Genomic DNA, 22,794 nt, shown 5'->3' with positions numbered 1-22,794 from the left:
CTGCTGTGCTGAGTTTTGGTTTTGTTTTGTTTTAGTATTTCCTAATTATTCCCCTAGTCCCCCCTTGGGAATGATAATGTGTATCTAGTGCTGATGCATATTAGAAGTACACAACTTGATTTTGATTTTATGAGGGTTTACAATGAAGATATTACTTTGAGTCTCAGAAAAATCTGTGGACTTTTAAACCATGGTGAAACTGAAATACGATGGGAGCTTCTTGAATTGGACTAAATTCATTTTGCATTATAATATGGCCATCAGCCTATGTGGGCTAGGGAGTAGAAGATGTGTGGTTTGAATGAGAATGGCTTCTATAGGCTCATATTTTGAAACTTGAAACTTGGTGCCCAATTGGTGGAACTCTTTGGGAAAAATTGGGGATTTTTTTTTTGAGATGTATCATTGAAGACAGGCTTTGTAATTTCATTCCTGGTCTCCTCACTCCCCTCTACCTCATTATTGTCTATTAAATATCAAGCTGTCAGCTACTGCTCCAGCACCATGCCTGCCTGCCTGATGCCATGCTCCACACCCCATAGATTCTATCCCTCATAATCATGGGCCTCAAATCAAATGCTTTCTTTACATGTTGACTTGGTCATGGTATCTTATCATAGAAATAGAAAAATAAATAAGCCTGCCAGTTAGTTTGGGAATCTAAACCTACTTTCTCTGCTTATGCTTTTAAAAGAAAGCTACAAAGCCATAAAGCCTCCTCTTTATCACCAACCTTACCCCATGCCATCAAAGTGTATAAACTAAGCCACTTCTTCAAATTTCACCTAGTCATACACAGTCTACAACAGGTAAGATTATTAGATATTGTGATAGCTCACACATCAGAACTTATCATTTTGTGCTTAATCTAAATAAGGACAAATATCTAAACAGTGATTCATCAAGCTCTAGAACCCTTTCCTGAGAATGTATCCTCTAGAGTCATATCTGGGGAAACTATCTTTCTACAAGTATCCTGTCTGAAAGCTTCACAGAAAACTGTGTGAAGGCAAATATAAAACAAGTTGGAAAGAAAAGGATGAAGAAAAATTTAAGGAACGGTGCTCCAAAAATTCTATTGAGGCCAAGACAACCCAATTGCCAATTCTATGAATACCTTTGAGAAGCACTAAGAACCTCCCTCCTTCCCCACTAGCGATTCAGATATAATCAATAAGCATGAGCATGTCCACCTGTTAAGAATTGCCTTTGGTTGAGAATTAACTCCTCTGTACTGTAGAGTTTTGCAAAATTATGTGAGCTGAACCAACCATTATTTCCAGTTATAGGAAAATGCCCTGAGGTAGGAGGGAGGGAGGGAGAGAGAGAGAGAGAGAAAGAGAGAGAGAGAGAGAGACAGAGACAGAGACAGAGAGACAGAGAGACAGAGAGACAGAGACACACAGAGAGAGACAGAGATATAGAGACAGAGAGAGACAGAGAGAGAGACACACACAGAGAGACAAAGAAAGGGATATAGAGACAGAGAGACAGAGAGACAGAGAGACAGAATCATTGAGACAGAGATAAAATGACAGGGATAGAAAGACAGAGAGACAGGAAGAAAGGGAGACAGGGATAGAGATCTTTTCATTTAGAAGGAAATCTTTTCATAGCATGAAACTGAGACTGAAATCAAAATCAGAAGAAATGAACATCGTACAGAACACAGATGAATTTATGATACAACATATGTCAGATCTTTCTCAACCAAGAAGTTCCAGGAAAGAGTTAAAGTTAAAATTTCTACAGTAATAGTGTATTGAGGAGATAGAGTAAGAGATGACAATGTGTTTATTATTAGAATTCATAAGTACAGCATTAACATTGACCAAAGCATTAACGACATTAACTGTAAATTAACCACAGTTATTTATAGTTAAAGGGAGTGACTGAGAGGCAGTATAAGCCACAAGAGTGAAGAACATATTCAGAAAAGAAGAGGAGTGTTTTTGCTTGCTCTCCGGAGAGCTCATGGTGGCTCCGGAGCTGTTACTTTCCTGTATTTCTAAGCTCAGTCAACAGCCCTGAGAATTTTTTGAAAAACTAGACATCAATGACTTGTACCTATTGAGTCTTCTTAGCATGATGGGCATATAATAACAGAAATGGCCCTAACATAAGGAGACCAAACAAGCTCAGAGTATTTGGTAAAGTGACTATAAGAGCCAATGGTTTTCTTAATGAACATATACAGCCAGGGAAGCAGGTCATGCCACAATTATATTCCAGCACATTTGCTTCTATTTGGGTCTAAGAATTAATATTTGTAGCACATAACATGCATAGTCAGAAAAATAATTAATAGATGACAGGTAGATGATAGATGAGATAGATAGATAGATAGATAGATAGATAGATAGATAGATAGATAGGTAGATAGACAAGCAGATAAATAGATGAATAATAGAAGATAATAGATGATAGATAGATATTTGTAGATAACTGCAAGATAGATGATAGATCTATAGACTGACTGATGATAGTAGATGGATGCATATTTATAGTTAAATAATAGATGATAGATAAATAGATGAATAGAAGATAGACAGATGATAGATAGATAGTTAAGTGATAGATAGATAGATAGATAGATAGTAGATAGATAGATAGACTAATAATGTCATCTGCATTATACATTATTTTTGACCATTATGTAGCAAGCCTGTGCTCTTGTCAAGGAACAAATGTCAAAGAGTTGAAAAAGAGTAAAGTTCGTGCTATTTCCATTTTTATTCACTTACTTTAGTTTTGTTATTTCATGACTTGTGGCACAAGGAAATCTACAAATGATGCCCTTCAGAAGAGGCTATGTCAGGGCTGTCTATGAGACATCCCCAGCATCACTCAATCTAAACAGTATTCTCCCAGAATGTCTGTAAGACACCCATGTCTGTAAGAAGGCACACACATCATGTAGGTGACACAATACTTTGCTGAGCAGAAAAGCTACATAAAAATGTTTTGAAGTTTAGAAAGCTTTTACATAGATTTGGCAAAATGCAGGGCAAAATGTTTTTATTTTGCCCCTCTCTTTTCTATTCTTTTTTTTTTATTATTGGTTCTAGGGATTGAACCCAATATCTTGTGCATGCTGATCAAAGATTCTACTAATGACGTAATCTATGATCTTAAAAGTTACTATCAAGTGGTTATAAAAGGTCTTGCTAACTAATGGTGTCAACTAAAAACATAATCACCCGAGGAAGCAAAATATTGAGTGTAGGTTTCTATGCATTGCAAATGTTTTCTGAACTTGACATTAGATCTATTTGTTACAAAGCACCATACCTGAGATGGATCCAAAATGAAGATTCTTGCTTTCTGACACAGAGAATATTTGTTCAATAATCTTTTGTTGTAACATAGTACAAGCTAGATTAGGTCTGACATTTAACACAGAGTCCAATTTCAGCAATGTGAAAGAAATCATCAGGATGTATTCCTCCCATGTTTCCATACTTTCTTTCTCTTTTCCTTGTATTAACTCAAGAGAGGATAATAACCAACCTTTACTCTCAGCAAAAACAAAACAGTTGTTCATCACAGTGAAGGACTAGGTTGTCAACCCTGAAGATCATAGCTGTTCTTTTTAACTCCGAGGCTCTGAAGGTTCCCCTTAGGCTCTTTAACAATGGTAGACTGCTGTACCCTTGAGTTTCACTTCACTTTCCAAACCAAGGTCATTGTCACAGTGGCAAGAGTTGAGACCTACAGACAGGAGCCACTCTTCTTTGTATTTGCAAATATCCCCAATATGATACCATTCAGAATGACATACAGAAGTTACAAAGTATAATGTAGAATCCCTTATAGATGGAGTAGGAAACTTCAAATCAAATCCTTCATAAAGACAACTACATTTACCCCAGAGTGATTACAACTAAGCTCTTTAGAACTCTTATAAATTGACTAAAAGCAGCATAATTTTTTCTAGAAGGAGCTCAAATATTGGACATGGTTTATAAAGATTTTAAATACATCACTGTGGATATGGTAAAAGCTTAAGAAAACATTGCCTAAAATAGGCAACAATTTCCTTTGAAAACAATATTGATGGATGATTCATTCTCTGAAAAGAGCTGAAAAGAAATGATGGTAAATAAAGGTGAAGTATTTTTAACATTTAGGTATTGTCTAGGAAATAATAAAGGAACAAAGGTTAAGTTAATATGAGGACATTTGATGGGAGTTTAGTAATAATTATGAAAGAAATAGCAGAAAAAAGCATAAATATGGGCAAATAGAGAGGATACCAAGCTAGTAAGTATTTCTTATTGATTAAGTCGATGGAAGAATTGAGGTAAATTATTCAATAGAACAAATAGAAAACACTATGATTATAGACATATAACCAGACATACTAGTATGATATAACAATACATTCTTATTTAATATAAAAGATTTTTAAGATAGATATGAACTGTAAATATGAGCTTTGTAATACTCATAATAAATAAACATTGTAGATGTTTTGAAATGAAAAAAGTAGCAAAAGAACAAATGATCCACATAGATATTGACATAGAAGGAAAGATAGACATGCAAGAAATATTCTTTGCTGTGGGGCAGTGTTCTGCTCAGGTAACTTAAGCTCAGTAGAGTATTTGGCTTTGAGCCCTGGACCCCTGTGGGCAATTTCTGCTTGCTGGAGGTGGAAGAAGCTTGGCCATAACTCCTGAGTCTTTGGCTCCTGTTTCAGTCACAATCTCTCACAGCTGCCCCTGCAGGAGATGTGTGCTTTATCAGGCAGACAATGCCCCAAGCTCCCAGCATTCTAGTTGGACCCTACACCCAGTCATCTGACCACAAGCCAGGCATGCCTCGCCCCATACAATAAAAGGGGTGGTTTGCCCCCGCCTCTTTTACTCTCTTGCTCTTTTGCTCTCTTGCTCTCTTACTCTTCCCCCTCCCTCTTTTGCTCTCTCTCTTCTCTTGCTTCTCTCATTTCTCTCTCCTTCCTCTCTTTTCCTTCTCTTTACTTAACCAGCATATTTTCTCCTTCCTACAATAAAATAACTCATTTATACATTGTCTCCTTTTTAAGGAACACGCCTTGAAGCAGCAGGTCATCACTGGGGGGTGGGGGCGGGAAGAGACCTAGGCCTCATCAGCAGGCCCCTGCCTCTGTTACAATGCTTTGTTATAGATATAGAAAAAAATGTCACGGCATAAAAAGTACCTCTAAGAAACAATGGTGCAAAGATGTATACATATGTAGAAAAATGAAATCATGTTTCTGTTTCCAACCTAAGTAAAAAATCAATTCAAAATGGATGGAAGGCCATAATGTAGGTTCTAAAACTGTTGAAGAAAACACAGGGAAAAGACAAGATATCGACATAATCAAGGGCTTCCTGAAAAATACTCCAATATGTCCGGTGACATCAGAAGAATTGACAATCAGAATTGCACAGCTTCAAAGCACAGGAAAGGAAATGATTAGCAGAATGAAGAAACAAGCTAAAACATATCATTGCCAACTATATGTCTGACAGGGATTGCTAATGAGAATCTATAAGAACTCAGAAAAATTAGACACCAAAAGGAAACCATTTAGTCAATAAGTGGGCAAATAAATTGAACGGAGTCCTCTAACAAAGAAATAGGAATGGCCAATAAGTACGTACACACTTGGTCAACGTCCTTAGCTGCCAGGGAAGCGCAAATTGAAGGATTTAGAACATTTGGATTCCATTTCATCCCAGTTAAAATAGCTATTATCACACACACACACACACACACACACACACACACACACACACACACGAACAAATGCTGGTGAGCCTGAGCAGAAATGGAACTCTAGCATGCTGTTGAGGTAAACTAATGCGGTCACTGTGTAATTTCCAATCAGGTACTAAAAAATATTGTGAACAAAATTACCATATGATCCAGCTCTACCACTGCTAGGAACATATGCAAAAGAATATAAGACGGCATACTGCCAAGACTTATGTACAGTCACATTTATTATTCTACTGCTCATAGTAGAAAACTATAGAGTTAGCCTAACTGACCATGAACAGAACAGCTAAAGAAAATGTAGCTTTTATGTGAATAATGGCATTTTATTTGGCCATAAAAACGAACAAAATTATGTTATTTAAAAGAAAATGGATGAAACTGAAGTTTGTTATAAGCCAGATAGAGACAAACAAATATTCAGTTTTCTCTCATAGGGAGAAACTGGATTTAAATAGAAACATAAATATATATGTCATGTACATATATATCTTACATATGTCACATGTGCATGACATGGAAATAAAGAGGGGAAGATATCTAAAATGGGAAGGTGAGGAGAAAAGACCAAAATTACTTTTTCTTTTATGCAGAATCTAGTTCTAATCACGTATGTGTTAATGTGTCACATAAGAACAGAAGGAGGGCTATTTGAGGAAAGGAAGCAAGCCAGAGAGCTGGGAAAGGATAGGTAGGTAGAGACAACAATATGGCATCATGGTATGTAAAAAAGAATATATTCCATTGAAAAAGGATCTACTAAGGATCGGAGATGGCTCAGCAGTTAAGATCACTTGTTCTTATAGAGGACCAGGGTTCAATTCTCAGCTTCGATATGGTGGCTCACATTGTAAGGAACAAGATGATTGAAATTTAGCATCGTAATTAAAGAAGGGAAGACAACACATGCTTTGAAAGTGCAGTCTTTTTGTTTGCTTTGTTTTGTTTAAGAATAATTTGCTTCAGGTGATATCATGGAATCCAGAATTCAACAGACTGACAGACAAGACACCTGTGTGGTTGCGCCCATTGTGTCTCTACAGTCGTCAAGAGCGCATTATCATGTTATTGTTTCAGAATGAAAGTCTGAATATCTAGATGGTCCCTTCTGGAGTCTTGAGCCTTGATAAGCTGCTTATAAACATGAGTAGAAAAGTTCAGAATGTTAATAAAGCTGCCGTGTTGGTATTTCTATCATTAAAAATCTGAACACGGTGGCTGGCTCATGGAAATTATCATTTTACTTTACTCCCTGCAATGTGGAGGAGTAACAATGAGAAATATTACCATCTCAGACAAAAAATAAAGTAAATGACACATTGCGGAGGTAGTGGCTTGGATAGGAGATCAGGCTCAAGGTTTCTTGGAGTAGTTTTCCTTTACTCGTGTGTCTCATACTAATGACTCCAAAGTCAAACATTGTTCCACAGTGATGCTTAGGGGAAGATAATGGTTCATATGCAGTGTCTGTGATACACCATCATTCTGGCACTCATTCTGTATCTTACCACATTGTAGCAATTTTATAAGCCACAGTCATCATTTTCTGCTTCCTCTTTTTCTTCTGCCATCCAAACATCATGCTTATTATTATGTCATGTTCTACATCAAGTTTTTAATTAAAGCTGCATAGATTTCACATGTAAATGAAACTGATTTATACCACCATATTCTAAACTGGATGAAGTTGAAGTAATCAGAATGTATATAAAAATATTTATGCAAGGAAAAGAGAGTGACAAACTAGCTATGTTCTTTTTGCCACACAGCTTACAAGAAATAAGACAATGTTGAATCCTGTCAGTCAAGAGTCACATTCTTTCTGCTATCCCCACAGAGGTAATCACCATTCAGAATATATATTTACAATTCTGTTACTTGAAAAAAAATGGTTATAAAGCACAACAGGCAAGCATCCCATGTGAAATACTCTTTAGTTTTATAGTTTTGAACTTGATATTAATGGCTTTTGACTGTGTGTATTCTGTTGCAATTTCATTTTATCAAGGAATGTTGGAGATGTGATTTATTCCTGTTGAAGCCAACAGACATGGTTCTTTCATTCCCAAAGTTATATCAAAATATATCTAAACTTATTGCCTGTTCTCATGATTGACATTTGATTTGTCTGTAGATTTTAGCCATTATGAACAATTTTGCTGCAAACATTTCCACATTCAATATCTCTTACATGCAAATTTCTCTTCTGTTGTCCACGTAGACATATTGACCAGCAAAATGTCTTCATTTCCACTGTGCCAAACAACCCCATGCTGTTTCTTATAGCCTTTGTGAAATTTCATCTCTCCTACAATCCCACTGAGAATCCTTTATCACACCTTGCTATTACACAGTTGATTGATATTTAAGTTATTTTTCTACATATATCATATATATCTAAAAATGTAAATATTGTTTTGATTGGAAGAAGCTTGAGTTTTGTCTCAGGTTCATATGTCTGCAGCTGGTCCCAGGGTGGAAATACTGGGGAGTAGTCCAGAAGTCCAGAAGAGAAAACATGGTAGAAGATCCTTAGACCAATTAGGGGGATGCTCCAGAGACACTCTGGGTTCCTGGTCTTCAACTCGCCTTTCCTGATCAGAATGTGATCTCTCCTTTCCCCAAATCATTGCCATGAGTTCATTCTGGTGAAATGTCAGTGTACCTGGCAGGCAAGTAAGTTACCCTGGCTCAGGTAATTTATAGTAACAGGAAATTAAGTTAAATTGTAGTAACATAAGAATCTGTGCATAAGTATGTAACCACCTACTTATTATACTTACATACTTACATTTTTTGATTTAACATTTATTTTAAAATTTTTGATGGTTGAGAAAGAGATTCACTGAGAAAATGTTCACAAGTTGATGGTAAATAGATAAAGGCATTTGAAGATAATGAACCACACAGTCTGCCCATACAATAAATACTTCAATTTTGGAAGAAATAAAAGTCAAAGTCTCTGTAAAGAGGAGAAAAATCCATAAATTTTGATGATAATTCACACTACAATATGGCTCTTGAATTGCAATTCTCTTGTCTTGGCAAATATTAACCTCTGACATTGGAAACGTTCACAGTTTTCCTGTGGTTAAAATTAAGTAAAAGAAAAAATCTTGATATTTTAGGTCTGTCATTTGTATCTCAAACTATGGCATCCATAAATTTTATAAAACATAGTATATATCTAGCCCCTAATTCAAATTCAAGTTAGTAAGACATATTTACCTAATTAATCTCTTATTCTAACTATTCAAAAGACCTAGACCTTTAGTAATTACTTTATATAAATACATATGTAAAATTCAAAGATGTATTTTCTTTTCTGCCTGGTTTTTGCACTTTACTTTTGTTTTGAGACCACAGTAGTGGATTGTAACTTTAAATCTTTCAAACCTTATTTTTAATGATTGTTCTTAAATGCTTTAACCTTCCTTGTAGCCCACCATCCACCAGAAGTAGTGGGAAAGAAACGATAAGGGGGAAGTGGACTTGTTTAGAAATGTTACCTGAGCAATTCCTGTCTCTGTTGTCTGGAAATCAGCAGTTTAGTTCATAGGTCAGCACAGGAAGCTTGATCCACTTGCCAACATTTCACAGATACACCAGCATTCCAGTTTGATAGTGTTGGGATAGTAAATATGAATCAATCAGCTGTGGTGGCACTACCTAGTAGAGACAGTCAGTCCTCAGCCTCCGCAGGAGTCAGCAGGAGGAGGAATCAGCAGGAACATAAGGAGAAGTTCTCGGCTGTGCCTCTCTCAGCAAAGCAAAGTTCAGCGAAGAGGAGAGACCCAAGCATTGCACAGCTTAGCTAGACCAGCGAGCCAGCCAAGCTCTATCTCTATTCCTTTGTTGAGTCCTATTTATACCCTCCAAACATCATATGTCTTCCACATGTCCTCCCTCAGCATGTGCATCTAATTAGCCTGAGTCCGAACCTGCGGAGTCCTGACAAATGTAGCTCAACTACACAATGTTAGGCATACCAATTCATGCGTGTTGTTAGCAAAGAATCTTTTATCATGTGTCCTTTCACATGTTTGCTTTAGCAGAACATCCTTTCTCCTGTTTCTGCTTCAGTGAAACATCCTTTCATGAATTTGCCTTAGTCTTTCACCTGTGTCCACTTCAGGAAAACACTCCTTCCCATACTTGCCTCAACAAAATACTATCCAACCCAATTGACTTTCCAGAGAAACCTTAAATTTCCACTTTAGTGGATATTGCCCTACCAATTGACTTACTCTCCTAAAACTTAAATCCTCATTACATGTGCATGTGTTTTGGGTTCTATGTATTCTAACATATTCTCTCGGGGCCTGTTTTGGTTATTTTTTCCTTGCTATGACAAAACACCATGAGCAAGGCAACTTATTTTAAAAAGGCATTTAATTTGTGGCTTGTTGTTCTAAAAAATGAGAGTCTATGATCATCATGGCAAGGAGTGTGGTAGCTGACAGGCATGGTGCTATGGTAATAGCTAAGAACTTAGATATGGTCCACAAACATGAACCAAAAAGAGCCAACCAGGAATGGAACAGACTTTTAGAACCTCCATGGCCGCTCTTAGTGACACACCTCCTCCAAAAAGACTAAATCTCCTAATTACTCTACATAGTTGAAAATAAGATTTAGAACCCCCACTTTACATTTGGACCAGCCATTTGTGTTGGGCTTTAATTTTGAATAATAGATCAAAGAAGTATCACTTAGAATCTTATGCATTATAATGTGCATGGGAAGAGACATAACCCTTGGTAAAACCACAAAGAAGGTTAGCCCTCATTGTTTCTAATGTGCATGGAAGAGACATAACCCTTGGGTAAAACCACAAAGGAGGTTAGCCCTCATTGTTTCTAAGACCTTAAAGTTAAGGAGCTGGTGAATAAAGGGCTTTTGATATTCACAGGATTTTCACTTTCTTTCTTGTAGGGCAGATTTCAATATGTATATTTTAAATTCTTTACAGAGTAAATGATTTAGAATACCTGTGTTTGATCCTCTCTTGAAGGAAAAAATATACCTTAAAATTTTTAATGTGGTTTTTGATGAAACAATCACCCTGCATGTGTTTGCTCAATCTTTACTTAGTAGTGAAGGTCCCCCATGTCCTAAGGCCTTGGTTCTATTTTTTTATTTTTCTTCATATTTAAAAGAATCCTAATGTTAAACAGAATTACCAGAAAAATACTGCTTAGCACTTTTTAGATGATTTGATGATTATACTGAAGTTTGGAAACATTTTTATAAAGTAGTAGTAATTTTATTAATTCTTCGTGAATTTCATACAAAGTTTCTTGTTCCTATTGACCGCCACACATCCTTAACTCTCTACAATACCACACCTTGTCTCCTTACCACTTCCAACTTTGTGTGGTTTTGTGTCATTCAATTATTTATTGTAAATAAAATACCTTGTCTATTTTATATAGCTCATAAACTCAGGGGTGTAGAAACATCTGAATTTCTCTCTCTCTCTCTCTCTCTCTCTCTCTCTCTCTCTCTCTCTCTCTCTTGTATATGTATGTCTATGTCTGCAATTTCTTTTTTTTGTATTTTTTATTAGATTTTTTTTATTTACAATATCTCCTTTCCCAGGTTTCCCTCCAAATAAAATAAAATAAGCAAAATCTAAAACAATCCCCTGTTCCCTCTCCCCTCCCCATGCTCACCATCCCACCCCCTCCTGCTTACTGGCCCTGGCATTCCCCTACACTGGGGCATAGAACCTTCACAGGGCCAAGGTCCTCTCCTTCCATTGATGACTGAACAGAGACTAAACGAAGGACAATTCAGAGACTGCTCCACCTGGGAATCATATTCCCATTCCCATATTCAATCATCAAATCCAGACACTATTGTGGATGCCAGCAAGTGCTGGATGACAGGAACCTGATATAGCTGTTTCCTGAGAGGCGCTGATCGTACCCGCTTAATATAGAAGTAGAGGCTCACAGTCATCCATTGGACTGAGTACAAATGGGGGGACTCATGGCTCCAGCAGTATGCGTATAACAGAGGATATGTCTGTAATTTCTTATGGTAATGGAAACTTGGCTAATATAAGCATCTGTGCATAGGCATGTAACTACTTACTTATCATATTTACCTACTTATAGAAAGAAATTTTATTGATTTAACATTTATTTCTAAAATTTTGGTGGTTGAGACATAGAATCACTGAGAAACATTTCACAATTTCATGGTAAACAAAGACATTTGAAGGACAGTGGTGGCACATGCCATAATCCCAGCACTTGGGAGGCAGAGACAGGCAGATTTCTGAGTTTGAGGCCAGCCTGATCTACAGAGTGAGTTCTAGGACATCCAGGGCTATACAGAGAAACCCTGTCTCAAAAAATGGAGAAAAAAAAAGACATTTGAAGATTGATGAACTACATGGTCTGCCCATACAGAAAATAATGTGCGTTTATGGAAAATATTTTTCCCATACAATATAACGTGATCAGGATTTTCCCTCTCCCACCTCCTCACAGATCTTAACCACCTCCATGTCCATTCTATCCCATGCTTTCTTTCTATTTAGAGAACAAAAGCAAATAAAAACAAACTAACAAATGAGAATAAAATAAAAACACAAGAAACGCCCTTATAAACAGACAAACGAATATATATCTCAAGCCAAAACCCACAAAAATCAACAATTGGAAACTATAATGTACAAACAAAAGTCTGGTAAGATAAAAAAAAATGTTCAAACAGTGAAATGTAAGGAAGGAAAAATAACCTACAAAAATACCATTGTGTTTGTCTTGTGTTGGCCTTCTACTACTGAGCATGAAACCTACACTTAAGTGTGGTTCATGTACTCAGTAAGACCTTACTGGTGGAAACTAATTTCTTTTATAAGTAGAATGTCACTGGCTTTTTCTTGGAATTTAGGATGAGTATTCAGTCAGAGTTCAAAGTTACAACTCTGAGTAGGTGAAGTTTAAAACATTTATACCGCTTTCACACTCAAATTCTTGATGGTGATTTCTTGAACTTGCTAGTAATGTTCGGAAGAGTTGAAAAACATAGTTTAGATCAAACCTACTCAAAGACAATCCTGAAACAACCTGGACAAATATAGGGTGGACTATATTTGTAATTAAATCAATAGCATAGAGAAATGGCTATTCCCACCACAGCCATGATTTACATACATACAGCAACATGTTGTCTGTTAGCAACATATCATGTTAGCTACATGAATGAGGCTTTTAAATTTTCAAATGTCTTACTGGCATGCAGTCTCTTCTTGGCCTAGTTTTTCAATTATGTAACTTTAGGATATGATATAATGATAATTATTGGTTATGAATTAGCTTACCTGATTTGTTTATATTATAAAAACTGTGGGGTTTTTTTAGATAAAAAATGAAATATGAAATTCCATGGTAATGTCTTTAAGAGTGTTGCCTTAGAATCCTTGATCCTTGTATTCTGTCATGCAGCATGGACCCTGAACTAGAAGGTTCCTGGACTATGTGTTCTTCTCTCATAGACTCAGATTCTGAGATGTCATTGGAGGAAGCCTTAATTTAATCTATATTCTTTCAACATTATTTTGTTGACAGAGATGTCTTGGGGGCAGAAAATGTTATAACTCAGTCCATTCTACTCTGAAATTTAAAAGAAACTACATGCTAAATTCTTGTAATGATTTATCAACTCTATTTTGCCATTCTTTGCTTGTATGTGTGTTAACTAACATTATTTGACTGCTATAATGACTTTATTCCCAAGTGAATATTCTTAACTGTCACCCAATTTACCAAGTAAATGCACTGATGACCTACCTTGAGTGTGTGTTTCACAACAAATGCCCATGCTTTAGCCAATGACAACAGTGGAGGAGCCTCAGCTAGTTCCAGTCTGTCAACTGATCAGACTACCTCTTCCCAATAAAGCAATTGTAGAAAAGTCAGCTACGCAGATATTTCTGTAGCTCATTTTCTCTATGCTTGTGAACTTCAAGTCCACACTGCAGAGAGAAGTTCTTGGAACCCCTGCTTTTGAATTATGTTGTATTAGTATATCACCGTTTGCTCTGAGTCTTCATTTATCGACCTTCACATATTACATTGTGTAAACTATGTCTTACACCATAGTTTAAGGAAGGCTGGTCAGCTAGTAAGTGAATGGAAAGTTAAAAAGCATAAGAGGCAAAGGGAGGCAGCACAGGGAAGGGGGACAATATTTGAAACGTAAATAAGTAAAATAATTAATAAAAATAAAACCATGACTCTAACTTAAGTCAGTAAGTTCACAAGAAAGACTAAAATTTTCCAATCTACAGCTTCCTTCTCTGAAATTATGATAGTAAGTTTTGCTTAAAGTGATTGTTTCTCTATGTATTTGACATTGGGATATGAGGTCTTTACCTTCAATAGTGAGGGAAACTTGCAAGGAAAAATCAACTAATTCAGCTCATTTTTTTTTCTATAAAATCTTCGTTTTATTTCTAATGTGAAAGTGAGGAGTAAGAAACATTAAGACAAAGAACATTGTGTAAAACTTTTCTGTCAACTTTAGATTGTTCTTTACACAAAGAAAATCTGGTTCTTTAAAATAGCTGTGTGTCTCCAATTGTTGAGTGTCAAGATTTTGTTAATTAATCATAATATAGTTAACAGATGGTAAAATTAAATATGTGAGGAAATGTTTGTACAAGTATGTATGATCACCTGGAGCATAATATGAATTCTCTAATGACATAAATGTTGAAGCACAGAGTTTTGTAAGTATAAATGTTAGGGTTTCGTGATTTCAATGCAGGTAAGAAATATCGTTTCAAGGTTGAAATATAAAACTTGTAAGATATTATTTGTTAATAACAAGCAAAATAGTACTCATAGGATTTATCCAATCTTTCTTTGAAGCTATCTTTCAGATGTTGAGACAGATGGTCAGATTATTGCTGTTGTGACTCTACCTGTTTAAATGTTAATTTCATTGTTCATTAGACATCTTTCACTCTAAACCTGGACCAAGCAGATGATCAATGGGTACTTTTCAGTTGAAAGTTGTAATATCAGTGTCAAACTGAAGGGATTTGGGTGTGAGTGCTGAAGATAACATTCTGTCTCATTTATTTATTTATTTATTTATTTATTTTTTTACATCCCAAATGCTTCTCCTCTCCCATCTCCCCGCCCCCAGATTTCCTGTACCCATCTCCCCTCCCCTTTGCCTCTGAGAAGGACCCACCCCCCCCGTAGTATCCTCTTCACCATGGTGTATCAAATGTCTACTGGGTTGTCCATGGACACCGATAATTTTCGATAATTTTTGAAGCAGTGTGGAAAAGAAACAATCAGGCTCATTAGCATGTCATCAATCTCAATCTCTTGCCTTCAGGTTTCCACTCCAATATCAGCTGCTTATGTGCTGGACAGGAAGCCCTGGTGACCAGTCTATGGAGGTCAGTGGTGACCAGTCTATGGAGGTCAGTGGTGATGTACTGGCTGGTTTTGTGTCAACTTGACACAGGCTGGAGTTATCACAGAGAAGGGAGCTTCAGTTGGGGAAGTGCCTCCATGAGATCCAGCTGTGGGGCATTTTCTCAATTAGTGATCAAGGGGATAGGGCCCCTTGTGGGTGGTGCCATCCCTGGGCTGGAAGTCTTGGGTTCAATAAGAGAGCAGGATGAACAAGCCAGGGGAAGCAAGCCAGTAAGGAACATCCCTCCATGGCCTCTGCATCAGCTCCTGCTTCCTGACCTGCTTGAGTTCCAGTCCTGACTTCCTCTGGTGATCAGCAGCAATGTGGAAGTAAGCTGAATAAAACCCTTTCCTTCCCAATTTGCTTCTTGGTCATGATGTTTGTGCAGGAATAGAAACCCTGACTAAGACAGGTGACCAGTCTATGGAGGTCAGTGGTGACCAGTCTATGGAGGTCAGTGTTCCAAGACACAGAAGAAAGGCAGATAGTGGTCTCTCAAGGAAAAGAATTGTCACCGCTTCAATCATTTCTTATGAGGCGACAAAAAGTCAGTGTTTTTATACAGAGTCTTTATTTATTTATTTATTTTTAGATATTTTCTTTATTTACATGCAAATTTCTCCTTTCCCAGTTTCCTCTCCAAAAAACAAACAAACAAACAAAAACAACAAGAACAAACCCCTGTTGCCTCTCCCCTCCCCATGCCTGCCACCCGACATTCTCCCACTTCTTGGCCCTGGCATTCCCCTACACTGGGGCACAGAACTTTCACAGGGCCAAGGTCCTCTCCTCCTATTGGTGACCGAATTTGCAATTCTCTACTATACACATGCTGCCAGAACAGTCAGACCCACAGTGTTCAGTCCTTGGTTGGTGGTTGAGATCCTGGGAGCTCTGAGGGTACTAGTTAGTTCATAATGTTGTTCATCCTATGGGGCTGCAAATCCCTCAGCTCCATAGGTCCTTTCTCTAATTCCTTCATTGGGGACCCTGTACTCAGTTCAATGGATGGCTGTGAGCCTCTACATCTGTTATAGTCAGGTACTGTCAGAGCCTCTCAGGAGATAGCTATATTTAAGCTGGCTTGTCCTTCCTTCAGTCTCTCTGATAAGTGGTTATTAGCCCAGAAGTTTGGAATACAGGAAGAACAACCCACAAACCACAAGAAACTCAAGAAGAAGGAAGACCAAAAGGTGGACATTTCATTCCTTCTTAAAAGGGGGAACCAAATACCCACAGAAAGAGTTGCAGAGATTGACTGTGGAGCAGAGTCTTTAACAACTCTCCATTTCCATTTTGTTCCAAGATAAACTGAGTAAACCATGGTTAGACCATATAGAGATGGCACTATGTATGTTAAGTAGAAATGTGACAAGCTTTGAGAGTCATGACCCTTGGTGAGGGAAACTTACCCTTCTAATGCTTAACTGAATTGGGTGAGTTCACACTACATGAGTTACATTTCTGGTTAATGCGCATATGGGAGTTTCTCTTTTATTGATGACTGGTCTTCTGTTGACATATAGGTGTATATGTATATGTATATATAAGTATGTATATATGTATTACACATATCATATATATACATATCATATACACACCATATATATAGAATATATATATATGTATCATAGAGAGATTGTTAAATACTTCATTACATTATTTTCTCTGACAACTATGATTCACTATTTCAGTGTGTGTTATGACTACTGTTCCAAAAAACAAAGGAAGAAAAATTATTAAGCTATTAAAAACCTTTGAATATTCATAACAATATGGCTATGTGTGATTATTTAGAGCAGGAAGTCTCTATCAGATGAATAAGTGAAAATCCTCGCATTTTTCTTCCTTTAGCCTTATTCAGTCAGTTCTAAGGCAACAACTTATAGTTAATCTTCATTATTGCTAAATTATTTTTCCTTTGGAATGTCAACTAGCAAAAGCCTATAGACTACGGGAGCTTTGCACATCAAAATTAGCTCTTGAACAAATAAAAAGCTTTGCTTGTTGTATATTCATCATGGATTAATGCGGCTGGAAGTGCAATCGGCGCAGTGAGTGCTGGAATTTTTCTTAATCAGAAATATGCTTGAGGAACACGTTTTAAGAAAGGGAGTTCAATTAATAACAAACTTCCTAAGTACACTGACAAAAGAATATGCCAGAAGAATTTGTTACAATTTTATGGATTTCTCAAATGACAACTCGGCCAAGAGTAATACAGTCATCATTTCTGAGACATCTACTGGAAATATCTACAATGAATCTAAAAACATCTTCATGTCCAGAAAATGTAAAACATAGTGTATTTGAAAGTTTTAATTTATATATTTAATGTAGATCCAAGTGAAAATAACAATTGGAGAAAAAAATAAGTTAAGATCATGTTACTAATTTACCCACAACAGTATGCAGAAGACTAGAGAGATGGCTTAGTTGGTAAGAGCAGTGGCTGCTCTGCCAGAGAACCCTGGCCAATCCCCAGAATTCACTTAGTTGTTCACAGCTATCCATCACTCCAGTTCCAGATGATAAATGCCTTCTTCTGACCTCTTTAGACACTGGGCATGCGTATGGTATAAATACAGAGATTTAGGCAAAACATTCATTTACATAAGTTAAAAGAAATAATATAAATTAATAGGCTAGCAATTTTGATAAGTATGAATATCTAGAGTTATGATTTCTTTTTGAAAGCTTTTTTTCTCAAGACTGTAGTTAATATTCAATTATATGTTAATATCAATGCCTTTGTATTTATTGACAGTAATAACACATTCCAAACCTGTAAAATGAATTTCAGATTATAGAAAGTAATTAAAGTCTGTGAGATGTATCAGTTATGAAGATGCTTTCTGCCCAGCCTGAAGATCTGGGTTTTATTCCTGAAACCTACATACTGAAAGAAAAGGGTAGAATCCTGTGAAATTGCTTTTGACCTTCAGGTAAGTGCTTTGGCACATGCCTACTTTTATGCCCACCAAACCTCTCCTCCACACACGTACAGAATAAACAAATGAAAAACAGGTAAAGAAAATACTTCAGTGCACAGAAATCACATACTTGCTGTGAGTATAAGCGATTGTTAACAATGAGCGATTTCATAAATTTATAGCTCAGATTGTAATTTGAATCAAAAGCAAGTGACATGCACCATAGGTGGCCTTTTTCTTTAGAAAACATGCTAGCACAATTGAAACAAGTAACTGTAGGACATTTCCTCATGGAGTAGTTTGCTTTGGGAAAAGAGAAAACTCAATAGAAATCTTTCTTGTCAATTAGAAATGTGTCGAGATCTAGAAACCACTAATAACAACCAAAACTCAGAATATCACAATTTAAACAAACTGGAGGTTGTTTATTAATATCATCCAAACAAGTCAGGGATGGAGAAAGTTCCTCATCCACTTTTTAAACCTCGAGGACTGGGGTGGTTCCCTTATATCCATGGCAAAGCTATGGCAGCGCTGGTTCTTCTGCATTCATTCAGGATGGTTACAAGAACAGGTGACCCTCGACCTATAGTTCAGAGCTCAAAAGTTTACTCAGACATCTCTTACCAAAGCTGGCAATAGTTACAATTGGATTATCCGAACAAACCTTAATAGATGTGAGAATCAACATGGTTAACAGATGATAGTCGTCTGGTATTTCAAGCCTAGAGAGAGTGCACCATCTCTAGGCTCCAAGTTTATTTTCAGCTTGTTTGTTTGTTTTGTAGGAAACATCCCCAGTCTTCAGAATTCATTCGAGTTGCCTAAGTTTTCAATTTCAATAGAACTCTAGACTCATTTACTAGTCCACCCCTTAAGGCAGGCAAGAAAGTTACTGGGACATCCCAATGAATGTATCGATGGGATGAAATAGACACTGTTAGAAATCATGAAGCCGATATTCTGATCCTACGTTTTGTTGTAGCCAGAATATTATGAATCAGACATTTTGGAGGGGCTGTTCTTCCCAAAGATATAAAGTTTTAGAAACAATTGTGGCTATTTAGGTATGTTCTTTAGGTCTAGCATTTGGAAAATTCATTGTTCCCGTAGGCATATAAGTAAGTAAAATACTAAAAAGATGGGTCATGACTTCTAGTAGTAACAGATCAAAAAAAAATGATCATTATGATTTATTTGTTGAGATTCCCTAATTGTTTCATTTGTCAAAAATACTATTGAAAATTATTTTAAAATCAATGAACAAGTTACTCTTCTGGAATGATCCATTTATAATGTGCTTTAATAGAAATTTTAATATATAAAGTAAAAGAGAAATGTTGTAATGTCTCTCCCTTGAAAAATCTATCTCATTTAAAGGGTTTTTAATATGTAAACATGAAAGAAAAATCTCAAAATGAATCAATCATAGGCTATTTGTATAAGCTTTCCTACTTTGGGAAACACATTAGAATTGCCAGTTATTTCTGGCAATGTTCATCAAACATTCATAATTTGATGACAATATAAACTTAGATTCAGTTTTATATGTAAAAAGATTATCTAGAAAACACCAAGAAGAACACACTATATTCCACAGGTGATGTATGAGAAACTATATTTCCATCAGCATATCATCTCTATTGATCAACTATCATCTATCTTTGTGCAGACATACAAATATATATATATATGTATATATATATATATATACATATCTATATATACATATATATACATATATATATAGATATGTATATATATATATATACCATATCTTTTTAACAAAACAGTGGTAGTTTCTGCTATAAGTTCCTATACCTCTTTACCCTCTCCTGGATTTTGACCTGGTAATAGCACCAGCCATAAGTTCTCCTGTGAAATAGGCTTCAAATTCCAAAGCAAAGTCCGCTTCTAAGCATATCTTACCAGGCAGGCTGCTATTGTAGCTTGTGGGGTTTGTAGCTAACTAGGAGTTTTGTTGACTTTTCTCTACAATTTGGACAGCTCCTTCTAGTTGTATGAAAGCTAGATATCTCATTTTCCTACAACCTAACTGTGTAGCATTTTCTGCAGTGGGATGTCTTCTGGAGATATCATGGTGATTGAACACATGAGCTCATTCCAACTATGGTTACCTATATCAAACTCTGAAAAATGGGCCCATCATCATTTAATCATGCACAGAGTAAAGGCTTATGGTATCCTCTTTTACTTGTCTAGGTTGAGTTAATGAGACTTGGGGGAATCTGTATCTTTCTCTTCATGGGAATAGACAATGATATACAGTGTCCCACACATGCAAGTGATCATAATTAAATCCAGTGGGGGAAATGAAGGAAAAGGACAACAAAGTAGCATAGGTCTTATTTAAAAGAAGGGTTTTAACATGGGACATAATAGGGGATAAAAGTCATAAATATTCAGTATGTAAAAGGGTGAAATTGTCAAAGAATAAAATACTAATAAAAATTAGCAGAAAAGGATATTGCAAACATCATGCCTTATAAAACAAGCAGGTAATAGGTGCATTAATTAGCATTTTTGAAACATTCTGCAGTGTAGGTATATTAAAATGTTATGGCTTGTCAATTAAATTAACACTAATAACAGAAAAGTCTAACAGAGAATAGCAAACACCTAACTTTCCTAAGAATTAATGATCCCCTTGATTTAGTGTACCAATGGCATTTGTACTCTACAGTTTTACTAGACATGACTGATATTTCAACCTGTTGATAAGTTACATTTTCTTTTCTAAAAATTATCTTTTTCTCAAAAATAAATGTTTTGTCTTTATTATCTCACTTTAGGGAATAGTTGGTCACTCCTCTTAAAACATTCTTTGTGTTTGTTCCCCTTAAATGACAGTAGAATCTCTCCTACCCTCTTTTCCTTCCTTATGGGATTCCATAATTACCTCTACACCAAGTTTCTGCACAATGTCCTTCTGTCCTTGCTCCTGAGAACTCTGTTGAGCTCCCCCATATCAGCCTGGTGTATATCTTGTAAGCCTCCAGTTTGGCATTTCACCTTGTGTCTTACAAAACTTATCTATAGTTACACAATATTCTTCTGTTTTCTGTTGTTCATCACATCTTATGGTTCATGACCTTTTTTTTTTCCTTTTTAGATATTTTCTTTATTTACATGTCATACAATATCTCCTTTCCCAGTTTCCCCTCCAAAAACCCCAAAACAAACAAACAAACAAAAAAACAAAACAAAAAAACAAAACAAAACAAAACAAACAAAAAAACAAGAACAAGAACAAACCCCTGTTTCCTCCCCCTCCCCCTGCTCACCACCCCACCTTCTCCTGCTTACTGGCCCTGGCTTTCCCCTACACTGCGGCATAGAACCTTCACAGGACCAAGGGCCTCTCCTCCCATTGATGACAGACTTGGCCATCCTCTACTATACATATGTTGCTGGAGCAGAACACCAATAGCTTATGCTCTAAGATCAAGAACTGACAAATGGGACCTCATAAAGTTGCAAAGCTTCGGCAAGGCAAAAGACACTGTCAATAGGACAAAACAGCCTTTTGTCTTCTAAACATTTAGCCTTTTGCCAACTCTTCAATGTTCCCATTTCAGAATTCTCCTGGCTTCTCTTTTAAAAAGATTTCTTCTGCTGACTACTTCCTCTCCATTCCAATTAAACAGAAGTATAACTTCCACACCAAAGTTTATTCATAATGCCTTATTTCAGTTGCATAGAAATCCCATAGTACTCTTCCTCTTTTTGGACTAAGATTCTCTATTTTCTGGTACATAGTAAGAACTATTAAAGAAAAAAATATGTCTGTTGATACTTTACAGCATTACCTTCACATTCAATCAATCTAATACTCTCTTATAATGTCCTTGGACCTGGAGTTTGCTCCACACTTCCATTGCCAGATGAACAGTGAGTACATTGACAAAGCTTTATGGCTCATTAACAGTCTTTGGTTTCTTCACTATTTAAAACTCTCCATAGGTTATTATAACCAATATACAACTTTGACCATCTTTCTGTAGATTAAAAACATTTGGGATGTGAATAACTAAAATAATTAATTAATAAAATTAAATACATAAATGAATATATAAATAAGCACAAATTAGTGGCATTTAAAAAAATGTTCTTTTCTTTCATTCTGTTACATTTCTTCATGCATTGGACCCAACACTTATTTCTGTATTCCTATCTCCACTAGTCCTGTTTAGACTAGAGTTGTCTAGACACAGAGAAAGTTTGAGCTGTTTTATCTGCTTCCTTTATTCTTTTGTACCTAAACTATTCTACATGAGTTTTCACAAAAATCTCTATACATTAATAATCTTTATCTTAAACCTTAAATAGAACACTTAAAAGCATACTCAACATTTTTATGCGATGACTTTATTGTGGCGATAGAATTATAAGTGTTTAAATGTGAGTAAACTTATTGCTTGTATCACTTGTTCACTTATTTAGTCAGAGGCAATTCAATTCTCTGTCACATCTGTGTCAATAACATACAAACAAATGCTTATCATTTTAATTATTTTATTGATTTATTTAAAGCTTGTGAATTAAATATTAGCTAAATGCCAGAAAAACTAAGATTATACTGCTAAAGCATAGAGTATTGTCTACATATAGTTCATAACTTATTGGAGAAGAGGCATTTCAATCA

The sequence above is a fragment of the Mastomys coucha genome, unplaced genomic scaffold (assembly GCF_008632895.1).
Source record: "Mastomys coucha isolate ucsf_1 unplaced genomic scaffold, UCSF_Mcou_1 pScaffold21, whole genome shotgun sequence".
Classification (NCBI taxonomy): Eukaryota; Metazoa; Chordata; class Mammalia; order Rodentia; family Muridae; genus Mastomys; species Mastomys coucha.
Note: the sequence above shows the minus strand (reverse complement) of the source record.